This window comes from Leuciscus leuciscus (assembly GCF_965113295.1).
Source record: "Leuciscus leuciscus genome assembly, chromosome: 11".
In the NCBI taxonomy this organism is placed as follows: domain Eukaryota; kingdom Metazoa; phylum Chordata; class Actinopteri; order Cypriniformes; family Leuciscidae; genus Leuciscus; species Leuciscus leuciscus.
Window position 1 is genome coordinate 8,131,740 of NC_138735.1, and position 13,476 is coordinate 8,145,215.

The 13,476-nt window shown below is 37.8% G+C and overlaps 1 protein-coding gene and 1 long non-coding RNA gene across 2 annotated transcripts in view; one reads left to right on the plus strand and one right to left on the minus strand.

The window, feature by feature from the left end:
* Window positions 1-13,476, plus strand: part of adarb2 (adenosine deaminase RNA specific B2 (inactive)) — a 194,125-nt gene that overhangs the window by 99,380 nt on the left and 81,269 nt on the right. The window lies entirely within an intron of this gene.
* Window positions 10,793-12,048, minus strand: LOC309509938. Its single transcript, XR_014210125.1, has 2 exons — window positions 11,538-12,048; window positions 10,793-11,368 (listed from the first exon to the last, which is right to left on the minus strand). It is a non-coding gene; the product is annotated as an uncharacterized lncRNA (long non-coding RNA).

Here is a 13,476-nt window from a genome sequence, read left to right on the forward strand (position 1 = left end):
GATTAGACTACTCCGCTGGCCTGTGGTAGCCTGGCTAATGTCAGACCTCGTCTCATTGAGACGTGGTCTGGGAACCACATGTTCATTTTCTCGTATTTGAGGCGTGGTTTACGAATGCCCAGAGCCGTTTATTGGGCGCTACGAATGTCTATCAAATGCGCCTGTACGTAGCTCATAGCCAATCGTTTCAATTATGCCAGATGACGTATGTAGAGTGAGAGAAATTCGACGAGGAAGAAGACGATGGGTCAGAGATGTATGTGTACGCGATGGCGTTCAGCGACTATTGCCATTTGTGCAAGACAAACATGAGGGTAGAAGGTATATATGGATATAAACAAACTGCTTCGGTGTGTCGCATAGACGTCGTCATAGTCTTGCTGCTCCCTCCCCGTTCTGTGATTGGTCCCCTCGCTGAGGCAAAAATCTGGTCCATGGAATCCAGGCTGCCTAGCAGCGTGAATAAAATCGCGCAAGGCAGCATGGGGAAACCCAGGCTAGGCCTGTGGAAGTCTACCCATTAAAATGTATTCCTGGCCAGTGTGAATTTTAGACTACAAATTTTTTTTAACTTTGCATTTTTGCATAAATTGCATATGCATGCACCATAACTCATTCTGCATGTCGAATCGTTTTTTTGATGTTTAGTCTTCCCTGCAAAACCAGACAAGCTGTTTTGTAGCAATAAGAGTGTTTTCGAGCATATTGAGGGCAGTGGAGCCTGGGGTAACACGTTGTTGTGGGGTTTGAGAGGCGGGGGAAGTCAGGTGGGGTGTGTGGGTGCAGCGCAGGTTTGGTGTGGTTGTTTGCTTGGCTTGCGTCTTTTTGGCCCAGGCCTGGCAGTGAGGGAGATGAATGATCCCCTCCACCCGCCACACTAAGTAATACGCTGGATGATAAATCGCTGCTTTCATTGACACCAAAATTGGAATCATTGGGTCCAGGAACCAAAAAACTAGGAAGGGCCCTTTTGCTGGCACATAGTCATCTGTTAAAATGCCATACCTGAGGCCACACAGGGTAGTCCCTCCGCAGCCTCTCACTTAGATTAATGATGGGAAATGAGTCGGGGAATAGGGACCTCCTTAAGACACAGCCTCTCTGTGTTTATCATGAGCCCTGGACTCTGCAAAAAAAAGAAGCATACTTTACACTAAAAGGTTTGCTGGGGAAAACAGAACCCTGGACGTTTATCTTATTGTGTCGTCGGAGGAAAGATTGGTGCAATCGGCAGTGTAATCGCTAAGCTTGATGTGTGAGAAAACGTGTGAAAAAAAATCGCTTAATGAGTTTTCCTAATTACATCACAACACCAAGAAGTTGCCAGCCACCGCCAGCATTTTTTATCATTTTCACAACAATTTCATGGCCCCCAGAATATTTTGTTGTATGAATATCTGAACATGCAATATATCAAAAGAAAGAACAGAGCCTCTGCTTAAAAAAACAACAACAAAAAAAACATTTTATGCTAGCTTTTTGTATTCTTTTTTTATATATATAAACGCTTGAATGTGGGTTTTATTACAAAAAAAGCAACATTTTGAACAAAAATCTCCCAAAGACTACAACGTGCATAAGCAATGCTTTTAACACTTGTCTCTGCTTCGTTTTGATCTGGAGATTCTTTACTCTTTCAGAAGTTGCATAATAGTACCCCTACCGTAGTGAAAGCCGGAAAATTCTGTTAATGGCGGGAAAAGAGTTTAAAGGGGACATATCATGCTAAATGCACTTTTTTAGCCCTTAAATGCATTTTGTTGTATATTTGGAGTGTTTAGAAGTACAGAAAAGATGAAATTATTCTCTTCAGGTGCTTCGTTGATATCTTTATATTCTGTTTTGGTCATATTTTTCAACCGGTTCAGATTTTTCTGTTATCTATGACGTTTTTTGAACTATCACGTCACAGTATTTGCAGCGGAACTGCCAAATAAGGACATTGACTTCCGGCCCAACACTTCGAGCAATCCGCCATTATTATTTCTCGCTGCAATTTTGTAGTCCAAGCTAAAGGATGCAGAAGTTACGAGAGGGTAAGTTAAAATGTTCGGTTGTTGGATGTAGTAACCCACACGCTTCATTACACCGTCTAATTTAGATGAACTGCCGCGCTTGTGACAGGAGCATGTTTAACTGAAAGAACGAGCAGAGAGAGAGACCCGGTCGCGCGCGCGCTCACTCTCTCTCTTCAGAGCCAGGCGAAAGTGTAAACAAGACATCACCGTCTCCAAACTAGACGCTGTCTTGCTCTCTCTCCCTCGGACATATTAATCAAAATAAATCGACACGGTGGTAAAAGGTCGGAAGACCAAAGTTTCATGTGTAAATACAGTACACACCATTGCGATACATCCATATGAAGACGTTGTTCTGCAGGTTCGTCGTCTTCATTTTCATCTCGCTCCGGCTCTGGCTCGAACATGTAAGGCTGGCTGGACAAGTCTTCCGTTGTTGACATTTTGTTAATAACGTGTGTATAAAAGTTTCTGTGCGCTAGATAATCCTATCTCTGCTACCAGACTACAAAAATGTCAGAACGGGGTGGAGTTGAACCGAGTGTCACCGCTACAACCTGGAGAGGGGGCGGGGTATGAAGTGTCTCAATATTATTTGAAGAGACCGCACCAAAACGAGTTGCTTTCAGAAGCACATTAGAAAAGGGGTAGAAAAGGGGCCTGTGGAGCTATAATAATGAGGAATTCAGACCCAAGCATTGCAGTTCCGCTTTATATAGACTACAAATGTATGATTTATATGTAAAAAGGAACAATTTAAAAGCATGATATGTCTCCTTTAAGGGGTGGTTGATTATGATTTTACTTTTTTAACTTTAGTTAGTGTGTAATGTTGCTGTTTGAGCATAAACAACATCTGCAAAGTTACAATGTTCAAAGCAAAGGGAGATATTTGCTTTTAAAGAAATTGCTTTTTAAGGACTACAACAAACGGCTGATAGAGACTACACAACATTCCTCCAGGGTTAGTGACATCACCAACCCTAAAATTTACATAAACCCCGCCCCCTGAACACGATTTATAGATTATCAAGACAGAATATGCTAATAAAATGACTAGAAGATAACTACACATAAGCTACATAAATTCATCAACTAACCATTCAGAAATGTTGTCTGCATGTTGTCACTTCTTCTTGAGTCTCTCCACCTTTCTGACTCCGGTTTGAACATAAAAGGCTAAAAGTTTTAGAAATGTTCAGTGCATGTGTGTGCGAGGTAAAATGACACAAGCTGTTGAAGCTCCGCCCTCTGTGCCGGGAGCAGCAGCTCATTTGCATTTAAAGGGACAGGCACAAAAACTGTGCGTTTTTGCTCACCCTCAAAAAGTGACAACTTTAACATGCTATATAAAAATATCTGTGGAGTATTTTGAGTTAAAACTTCACACACACACACTCTGGGGACATCAGAGATTTATTTGACATCTTTTTGAAAAGGGCACTATACCACCCCTTTAAAACTAAGCGACTTGTTGACAAGAAATTTGCTGTTGATGAATGGCACTTATATTTTTTTGTCTGGTGGATGATAATAAGGTGCAAAAAATCCCATAGTCTAACTGAAAACAACAACTGATTAAAGCAGCCCAAGACAATCAGACCAGTCTAATGCTTGGTTTTAGAGGTTTTTTTTTCTTTTTTTCTGAGGGAACATATGACCCATTTTTGATAACCAGAATGATTTTTGCTTGTTTGTTTTTTGTTTGTTTTGCGATTTTAGGATGGGCTCTTTTAATATGGGTCATTAACCATCTGACAACTTTCCAAAAGATCATAGCAACCACCACAACACCCTAGCAACCACCCGGAACACAATAGAACCTGCATATCAATGCATAAAAAGGTCTCCATACGTCTTAGCAAGCGTGTAGCAACGCCCTGATAAACACCAACAGCACTCTAGCATTGTGTTGGCTAATTGAAATCACCACTTTTTTTTTTCAAAAATATCAAAAAATAGTTTTAGTTTATCAGTTTTAATTTAGCATATGAGAAACACAAGGTCATGGTGGCTGTTTAGCATGTTTAACACAATATTATTACACTTTCTAAAATTCCGACTCCAAGAAAACAATGGAAGCAAATTGCTGTGCACCACCATTACTGTGAAATTGAGTGACTGCAATTGAAACACTTGTCAATGATTATGGACCCAATGTTAGTGAATGATGATTATTATTCATTTGCCACTGTTTTATGCAGAGGCTGCTCATTTGCATATTTTACCCAGGTGTGACAATCAGTGGAATGGGATTATCTCAGCAAACATGGAAATTCATGTAATTCAATTCTACTAACAAAACATCCCCTTTGGAAATGTAACTTTTGCAGTCACACACACAAAAAAAAAAAAAAAAAAAGAAAGAAAAAAACAACAACACTGTTGTAGTGAGTCTTTTTGATGCTCATTTAAATAGTCTTCTGTTTTGCTGTGGGTTTTTATATCCTTACTGAGCAAACCAACAATTAATGTTTTTTTATGAATGTAAATGTTTATTTTCTGGTGCTGTATTATAACAGAAGTTCTCACCAGAGGTTCATAATTAGCTTTTTTTTTTCTCCCTTAATTAATGCAGATCATTTGTGTCTCTACTTGAGAAATCCAATGCTTTAATTTCTCAATGCTAGGTTTAATTCAAGGTTATATTACTTGACTTTGTGCGTGATCTTCTCTGAATGTGACATGCATTGGCTGAACACTAGTCCTTTGTGTAAATGGGAAGTTGTTAAATGTGTGGTTGTTAGTAGTGCTTGCAGAAGCAATATAAGCACTCTCTTTACTGATCATACTCGCTTAGGGAGGTGAAGAGGTGCAGACCACCATACATCACAATGTTTCGGGGTTAAAGAGACCACTGACTACTTTTATAGAGGTCAAATAGAGAGAGACAGGAGAGAAAATGTCCTCTTGCATGCTGTGGAGCGACACTCCCCATGGGACGTGTGCCTTTTGTGCAGCTTTTAATTGGATATGAATATCTTGCTTGTTGAAATCCATGGTCAGCTTACAGTCTAAATCCCATTATTATCTTTTATGTGCATCATGAAATGTCCACATGAAGGAGGCTTGTTTTACTTCAGCTTAATAAGACATGTATCATTGTTTCCGAACCAATAGACCTTAGACAGGATAGACGCCATATTGAACTTTACACAGGAAAACGAGGCCGTGATGAATAGATTTACAGTCTTTACAAGCACACACTGTATAAAGATCCTAGATTCCATGCCATTTTCATAACTCACAATTTTCAAAAACTGTTTTATGGAGGTTTTTGTCTACTGAAGGTTTTTTGGAAATATGTTTTATCAGCTGAATAATTGGCATGTTGTTTAACAACAGTACATTCCAGAATACAAAATTAAGCTTTTACTGAACAGCATCCCATTTTAATTTCATAATACTGTAACTGTGTGGCTGGAATTGACTGAAGCGTGAAAAGTGGGCGGTACTTACCAGAATGGAGCCATGTGATTGGAGGGGGAAGGGTTTAAGTAATTTCAGAGGTGGTGCAAAAAAATTAATAAAAAATGCAAAGATAAACTTGTCTTATATATACATTTCAAACAGTTTGGACCCATGAATCATACGATCAAGAACATGTATTAAGTCTGGCAGCCCTTAAACCCATCCTGGATTAATTTAATGAGAAATAAAAAAGTCAGGTAAGACTGGATTTCACTGATGAATCTTGCACTATCGGGGCCGTGTATTAAGAAGGGTCAATTTCACGTCGATTCATTAATGCAGATCCTGTTGTGGAACGAAGCGGGATGCAGCGAATTAATATTAGATTATTTGGATTTAAGGAGGGGAAAAAAAGGCACCAAATAAAATTAGAGAGTGCATCTTGTCTCTTTTGGTATCCTTAAGCTAACAAAATGCAAAACATTAAATGGGACCAAAAGAGCATTAAAAACAGGAGCCATCCAAAGATCCCAGTTTATTTCATCAGCCGCACATTCCTCTATAATTCGTTGATTGTGAGTGGTCTTAAGATTCATCTGCTTTGAAAGCAATTACGGCAACTTGTCCAGAAGCATCAGGAGTATTTGCACGCACTCCTTTTTCCAGCTCTGCCGGAATGCAACAACAGAGACTTTTTTTATGACCCTGAGCTTAAAATACCAGCTTGTTGCGACAAACCAAACTAAGTGTGCCCTCAAGAGTCGGTTTCTGATCGTGGCGCTGGAACAGAGAGCTCTTCACGTGGTTTCGGAGGCTTTGCTCTTCTTAATGTAGCCCAATGACTTGTAGGGTTCTGAAAATAGCAGTTTCTCTTGCTTTCAAAGGAAGAAGGAGATGAGAGCAAACATAAGTCAGGTGTTTCCACAATCAAAGTGAAAGAACTGTAGCAAATGAGCCCCTTTCCTCTTCTTCAGGCTCTGCTAATGGCGCTGCTCTGCTCTATGACTGCTGATGACTTTTAAAAACACATTTAGACATCATAAGGGCTTTGATGTAACCTAAACCCTGTAGTGCCATAATTTGACAATATTGTCATTGAAGGACTATCTGGCAGCATTTTAGCTCCTTTTTAAATTCCAATACAACACATTTGGTGACTCATTAAGGCTATTTTTATATAATGGACATAAGGAAGTGCATTATGAAGCATTAGGCGATTTTTATTTCATAAGATGTCCTGATAGCCACCCAAAAAGTTCAGTGTCAGTGTGAGCCTGAGTGTTTTTAGAGGAAACCATTTTGTTTTGCATCAGCACGCCTGAAGAATTGGCCACAGAAGAAAGAACAGCAAAAGCCTTTTAACATCTCTCCATATAGAACCGCTGCCGTTATATTATTCAGAAGACACTGGGAATTGGTGGGAATGTGTCTTGGCTTTTGCCTGAGTGACACTGGGGTGTGTTTGATTAGCTGGATTTGAATCCATATTAACCCTCTGGGGACCAAGCTGTTTTTGGGGCCCTTGAGATGTTCTGACATGCTCTGACATTTGTGCTTTTTTCAGTTATTTATAAACATGTTAATGGCAAAGGTGTAAATTCACTCTATATAGCACAAACAGGCCTACCATAATATGCGAGCAACATGTATGTAGATGTTTGTATTTTTAAGAGAATAATGTTTATGCGTGGTTATTTAAAAAAATAAAAATGAAAGTTGCTGAAATAAGACCACAAAACTCATACAAAATATGTGCCCACAAGACTTTTGACTAATGGATGTTGTCCCTTTCAGTTCTAGCTTCAAAATTATGTGAAAATAGTCTTGCTTTATCGTTCACAAAAAAAAAAACATTGATTTAAATGGTGTAAAACAGGTTTTGCTTGGAAAGCCAATATGCGAGGGGGAGGAGTAGTTTACACCTTAGTCCCACCCACTCTGCATAATGACTCTGCATAATTAGCCATTCATTCAGGTGTGACACTGACTGAGCCACTATGCAAAGACAAAATATATATTTTGAAGAAGACTTATATTGACCATTTAAGATTTTGCTTACATCTATCTTGTAAATATGTTTTGCTATTTTATTAAAAAGGTTACAATTACAACAATAATTACAATTTCAGCAATATTTCTGCAAAAAAAGTACTCTTTCTTTGTAAAAAAAAAAAAAAAAAAGATTATAGGCCTACATTTTATCATATGTATTCATTAGTTTGAATATAGCCAACATTGGAACATCTTAGTCTATGACTTTATTTTTGACAAAATAGTATTTTATATATATTCAGAAAAGCTTATTTGATGTGACAGTATATTCTACAGTAAAAACTGTACCCAAATCTAGTCAACAAAATGTTGTCTTTCATACTTCGCCTGACTGTAACGCAGTAACTGTAACTGTAAAAGCAGTTTATTCTTTCACACACAGACGCGCGATTCATATTTAGGCTAAACACTCTTTACAAATAGACGCGCGATTCATATTATAGAAACGCGATTCATCTTTTTGTTTACATAAGCCTACAACGTTATTCCATAACGTTATTCCACATTAACACTTGAGAAAGGATAACTTAGCCTACCTCACTCCTCAGCAGGATCTGCTCCTCATATCAGCACGGAAAATTTTCTCCATAAGGTAGGCTATATTATGCCTCTTTGTTTACAGCTGATGTGGGGGCGTTTCACAGACTGAAATGGTTCTCAGAATTTGCGTTTGAATAGCACGCGCTCTCCGGGGAGTGGTCACATTACTTTTGAATGGCTCCTAATGAGCTCGACTGGAGTCGCTCTCTTTTTATACAGATTACAGAAGCTGATAATATTTGTTTTTTATATAAATTACTTCATTTAAAAGCTGCGATCTCAAGCTTTATGCCCGTGGGTCTGTTTGCCTGTTTGACTGAATTTTCGCGGAGTTATAGATAATTTTCGAACGCGTTTCAAATGGGAGTTTACTGACAGAGAGAAGGCAGAAATAGCATCATGTTAGTTTTTCTTTATTTGTCAAAAAGCAAAACACTTTATTTGTATTGTGAGTATACAGAAAAAAAATAGAAACTGAACAGGATCGATTGATGTATTACACGAAAATGAAAGATCAAAATTAACAGAGCATTTTGTGTTTATTTTTCATTGCTAAAAAAAAAAAACGAGCAAAACGCGTGGGCGCGTTTTTGGTCCCCAGAGGGTTTTAAAGTAAGCGACTCCAGGGCAGTTAAGCTGAAGTATGTGTTTGTACAATAGAGAACGTGTGTGGCACGTATAGGCCCTGAAACATGCTCTATGATAGCAGTGATTTGTTCGTCAATGTGTTTTTGAACAAATCTTTCAAGAGAACAAAGAATCATGCTTGTTGTATAAATGCATATTTTAGTTTGGGGTCCAATTGTCACTATTAACTAACTATTAACCATGACTTTTGCCTAATTACTGCTTATTAATAGTAAGTAAGGTGGTTATTAAGTTTAGGTATTGGACAGGTTTAAGGGATGCAGAACATGGTCATGCAGAATAAGGCAATTGTAAGTATTAATAAAAAGCCACTTTCCTAGTAATATGCATGCTAATAAGAAATTAGTTAATAGTGAGAATTGGACCCTAAACTAAAGTGTTACCTTTTTATGTAATGGCTGATAAATTGCTGATTGTTAAAATTCTATGCTTTTTGTCTAAATACTATAAAAAAAAAAAAATAATAAAAAAACTGTAAAAAATCAGTAATTTTAAATACTCAAATTTAGTCATCACATAATTATAATGTAAAATATGAAAAATTCATTTTTGAGATTTGCTAAAGATTACATTTAAAGAGTGTTTTTAAATTATTAGTGTTTTTAAAGATGAATTTTAATGGAGCTTTAGATGAACATAAAGGTGATCTAAATGTAGAAATGAGTATGGGTAATTTAAATATTCAATATTAATAAAAATTGGCAATTCTAATTATTTTTTGGGAATATTGCATTATTATAAATGATTTATCCATGCACATCAGTATTTCTTTTTAAATTCACGTACACTCTTATCTTTAATCAAAATAACCTCTTCTCTGATGATGCGTTTACTGGCACGAGGGCGGGGCAACCTGTCAACATGAGATTGACCAATAGCAAACCAAAACCATCCAGCCATGCGATCAATTCCCCATGGACAAAATCAAGTCCCACCCTATTCCCAGTCTTCTGAAGTCGGATGATAGCTTTGTGTGAGGGATGTGTTGCAGGTTTGACATCAGTGACGCTGAACAATACTCTTCACAAAGCGGCATGTATGAAAATGTATGTCATATATATGTCATGTTTACATGTTTTCCATGCAAAGTATTCCCGTCGAATCACTTGTGTTTTCTAAGGAATGGTTTTGGCCTTTGATGAATGCATTAGGGGTTTTAGAGGAAGTAGATTTATTTCTGTGAATGCCATAGCAATTTCAAATCTGCAATAACTTCTCATTTACCTGGTCTTTTCCTTTACGATTTTCTTCAATTATTTGTACAAGCGCATTGAAAAGGTCATTTTTAAGACCTCTCTTAATTTGTCACACTTTTTCATATGTCATCAAAAGTAGAACTATATTTAACAGCTCATCATATTTGTCATGAGGCTATGTTTAAGCTGAAACGGTTTTGTAGAAAATATTTTTTTTTACATGTTCCTTGAGGTTCACTTATAATGTTAATAAAGTTTTTGTACAAAAACAAATACATATGTGGAAAATGATTGTGACCCTCTGTCTGAAATGATCCGTTTTTAAGGGCCGGCTCTTTTAAGGCGTGTCTGTAAACACCCACTGTTATGATTGGCTAACTTCATTGAATAGGAAACAGTATCAACACCCACTCGCTATTGCCCGTGAGTAAGTGTTTTGAAAACATTATCCATAAAAAAAACATAATTTACAGACAAAGCATTATGAAATCGTTTACTTAAGAGTTTGTGATGCAGCTGCTGTCACATCTAATACAGTCGCTGCTTCATCTTTTAACAAAAGTTCATTGCAAACTCTCCATTATGTCAGAAACTGAACTATACTGAATACACTGGATGTGAGAGTTATGTGAGAGACACTGGATACAGTGTCGGCAAATGTCAGGCATTAAAACCCTCTATGGTACGCATTATGATATCAGTGAGAAAAAAAATATTTGTTATGTTTTTCCTGCTTAAAATTTGACACTATAGCAATATCAATAAACATTATCATAATTTTTTTATTTATTTATTAATTATAAGTTTGTTGCCTCAAGGCAACATTGTACCACAATGGACAAATTTAAACATTTGACATTTTCATGAAGAAAAAAAATAATATATTTATTGAAAACATCAATTTATTTAACTAAACACTTGAACAAACAGATTTATCAAGTTTTTATTGAATTACACATTTCATATTTAATAAAAAGTAACATTTATTATCCAGCTGTTGCCCTCAGGCAACATTGTACCATCGTGGAACGCAAGTACTACAAACCATTATATCATCAAGTTATCATATCAAAACATTAAAAAACATCAAAACATGCTGTGTCAAGGTAAAACATTTACAATCACTATAACATTATCCTAATATGAAGGCCAGGCCTCAACAACAGCAAGATCAAACATTTGGAAGACCTCCCCGGCCGACCTAATGACCCGTGTGGGGTCCTCCAGGGGCCCGTCGGGAACCCCCCGAAATACGAGACCCCTACAAGTCCCATTAACCCTCTATTTGTCCGATTGCCCACTATAGTAGACAAATGTCCTGTTGACCCCACCGCCGGTCTCAAGCCACGCCCCCGTCCCACTAACCCACTATTTGTCCGATTGCCCACTGTAGTGGCCAAATGTCCCGTTGACCCTCCCTGACTTGTCCCAAGCCATGCCCCCGTCCCATGGACCCGCTATTTGTCCAATTGCCCACTATAGTGGCCAAATGTCCTGTTCACCCTGACCGGCTCCTAGCCATGCCCCTGTCCCACTAACCCATTTGTCCGATTGCCCACTATAGTAGGCACATGTCCCGTTGACCCCCCGACCAGTCCCAAGCCACGCCCCTGTCCCACAAACCCACTATTTTTCCGATTACCCACTATAGTGGCCAAATGTCCCGTCGAACCATGCCAAGTTTTCAGTTTGCAAAAATACAGATACATTTAGATAATTCAAACTCTTTTCCTTACAAATAAAATATAATTGTATTCATACGTAGTATGCCTGGCATGGCCTTATGTGATTCCATTATGGTACAATGTTGCCTCAAGGCAACAAGCAGTTTTATGTAATTTCCTATGATAAATTTGATGATATATTATGTAAAGTTTTTTGAAAATACTTCTTTACTTACCAATGAAGGTGACTCTGATTTTTTGTGGCTGATTATTTGGACAGAAATTAGTGAAAAATGCCCTTTTCAGTGGAGAAAATATGCAGCCATGTGACATGTGCACATGTGTTGAAAGAGGGAACTAAATGTACCCCTGTGGGTCATGTGACCACTCTTTTGCATTTTCTTTGGTTAGTATTTGAGTTCCCCTCCCCTTAGAGAGCATTGAACAATTACATTTTATTATGTTTTTATAAAAAAAAAGCTAAAATAGACTATGTTGCCTGGAGGCAACACCGTACCATAGAGGTGACGGTGGCTGTCATATACAAATGTATTGGCCCGTGTGACGTCACAGATCCTGCAACAAGCTGTTTTGATAAATGCTTTGTTTATAATGAGGAGGACTTTTTAAGCTATGAAATGTGCATGTTTTATTGGTTCAAAGACCTCTTATATGTCAAAAGATCAAGGCAAATTCGATTTCTCAAGCATGAAACCATTAATGAAAAAATACTAAAATCCTGTTAATTAGTTAACTGTAAGTGTATTTTACAATATACAGTGAATGTGTAATTTTACTGTAAAAATGAGTAAACAGCATAAAGGCTGTTTATAAAAAATAAAATATGAGCCAGCTTTACATAATTTACAATGATAATAATTAAAATGACATTCTCAAAAGTGTTCACATCTGATTCATTTTTATTATTTAAGTTTCCCCATGGTTGGTATTTTACGATTATACTGAAATATACAGTTATTAAGCATAAAATACTCAAGACACCCAAAATGCTATCCCATGAAATGGAGTTAATTTTTACAGTGAATTTTTGGAAACCACAGTTGCAAGTTTTTTTGCACTGTACGAAAAGATAAAAAGATGTTTAATTAGCGAATTGTTATGTTTTAAAACAACTATCTTTCGAGTCTCCCCGTGCCTCTCTGGTCTTTATCGGTGTCTTGCGCTGGAAACCACATCCACCCGCATATATATGGGCCGCCCCATAATTTGAAAGTCTCTATGTATCAACATCAAACACTTCTTTAATTGACTCAGAAACACACTTAGCGAACTGCATGCGATTGGAAATGGGATATTATGAACTGTCAGTTTGCATTTATCGCAATTTTGCTCTGGGATTTGGAAAAGCAATGGAAAACAGGAGCGGGGCTGAAGAGAGGCAGTAAAGGGCTGAGTGAGCGAACGTTTAAAGACTTTATCTGTGCCCTAAACACACACACACACACACACACATATACAAACACACTAACAGTAAATGTTTGTCATCCGATACGCAACAGTACTGCAGTTTTCCTCCAAACGGTTCGTTCTTTATACATTATGTGTCCTTTAATGGCTGAAAATGGGTTTTAAAGAGGTCAGGCATCCTCGCTGAGCATATTAATAATAGCCATTATGAAATTAATCTGATCAGAGCATGAACCGGCTCATTTTTAAACAGTCTCTAATATAGCAGAAGCCTTCACTCTTGTTGTCTAGCTAAACTCGGCGTGTCTGGGGTATTGCACTCTGGGAATGACGTGCGGGAGGCTTCTTTATGAAGTGCTTTTTTCATTTTTGTTTTCTCCTCTTTTTTTCCCCCCTTCATTTTCTCCGCTCAGAGGGCCGTCTCTGAGCAGGTCCCTCGCGAGTGGCGTCTGAAACTTATGACTAGCCATGTCTACAGACATCACGGCGCAACCAAAGCATGGCAGAATGACAGATCGT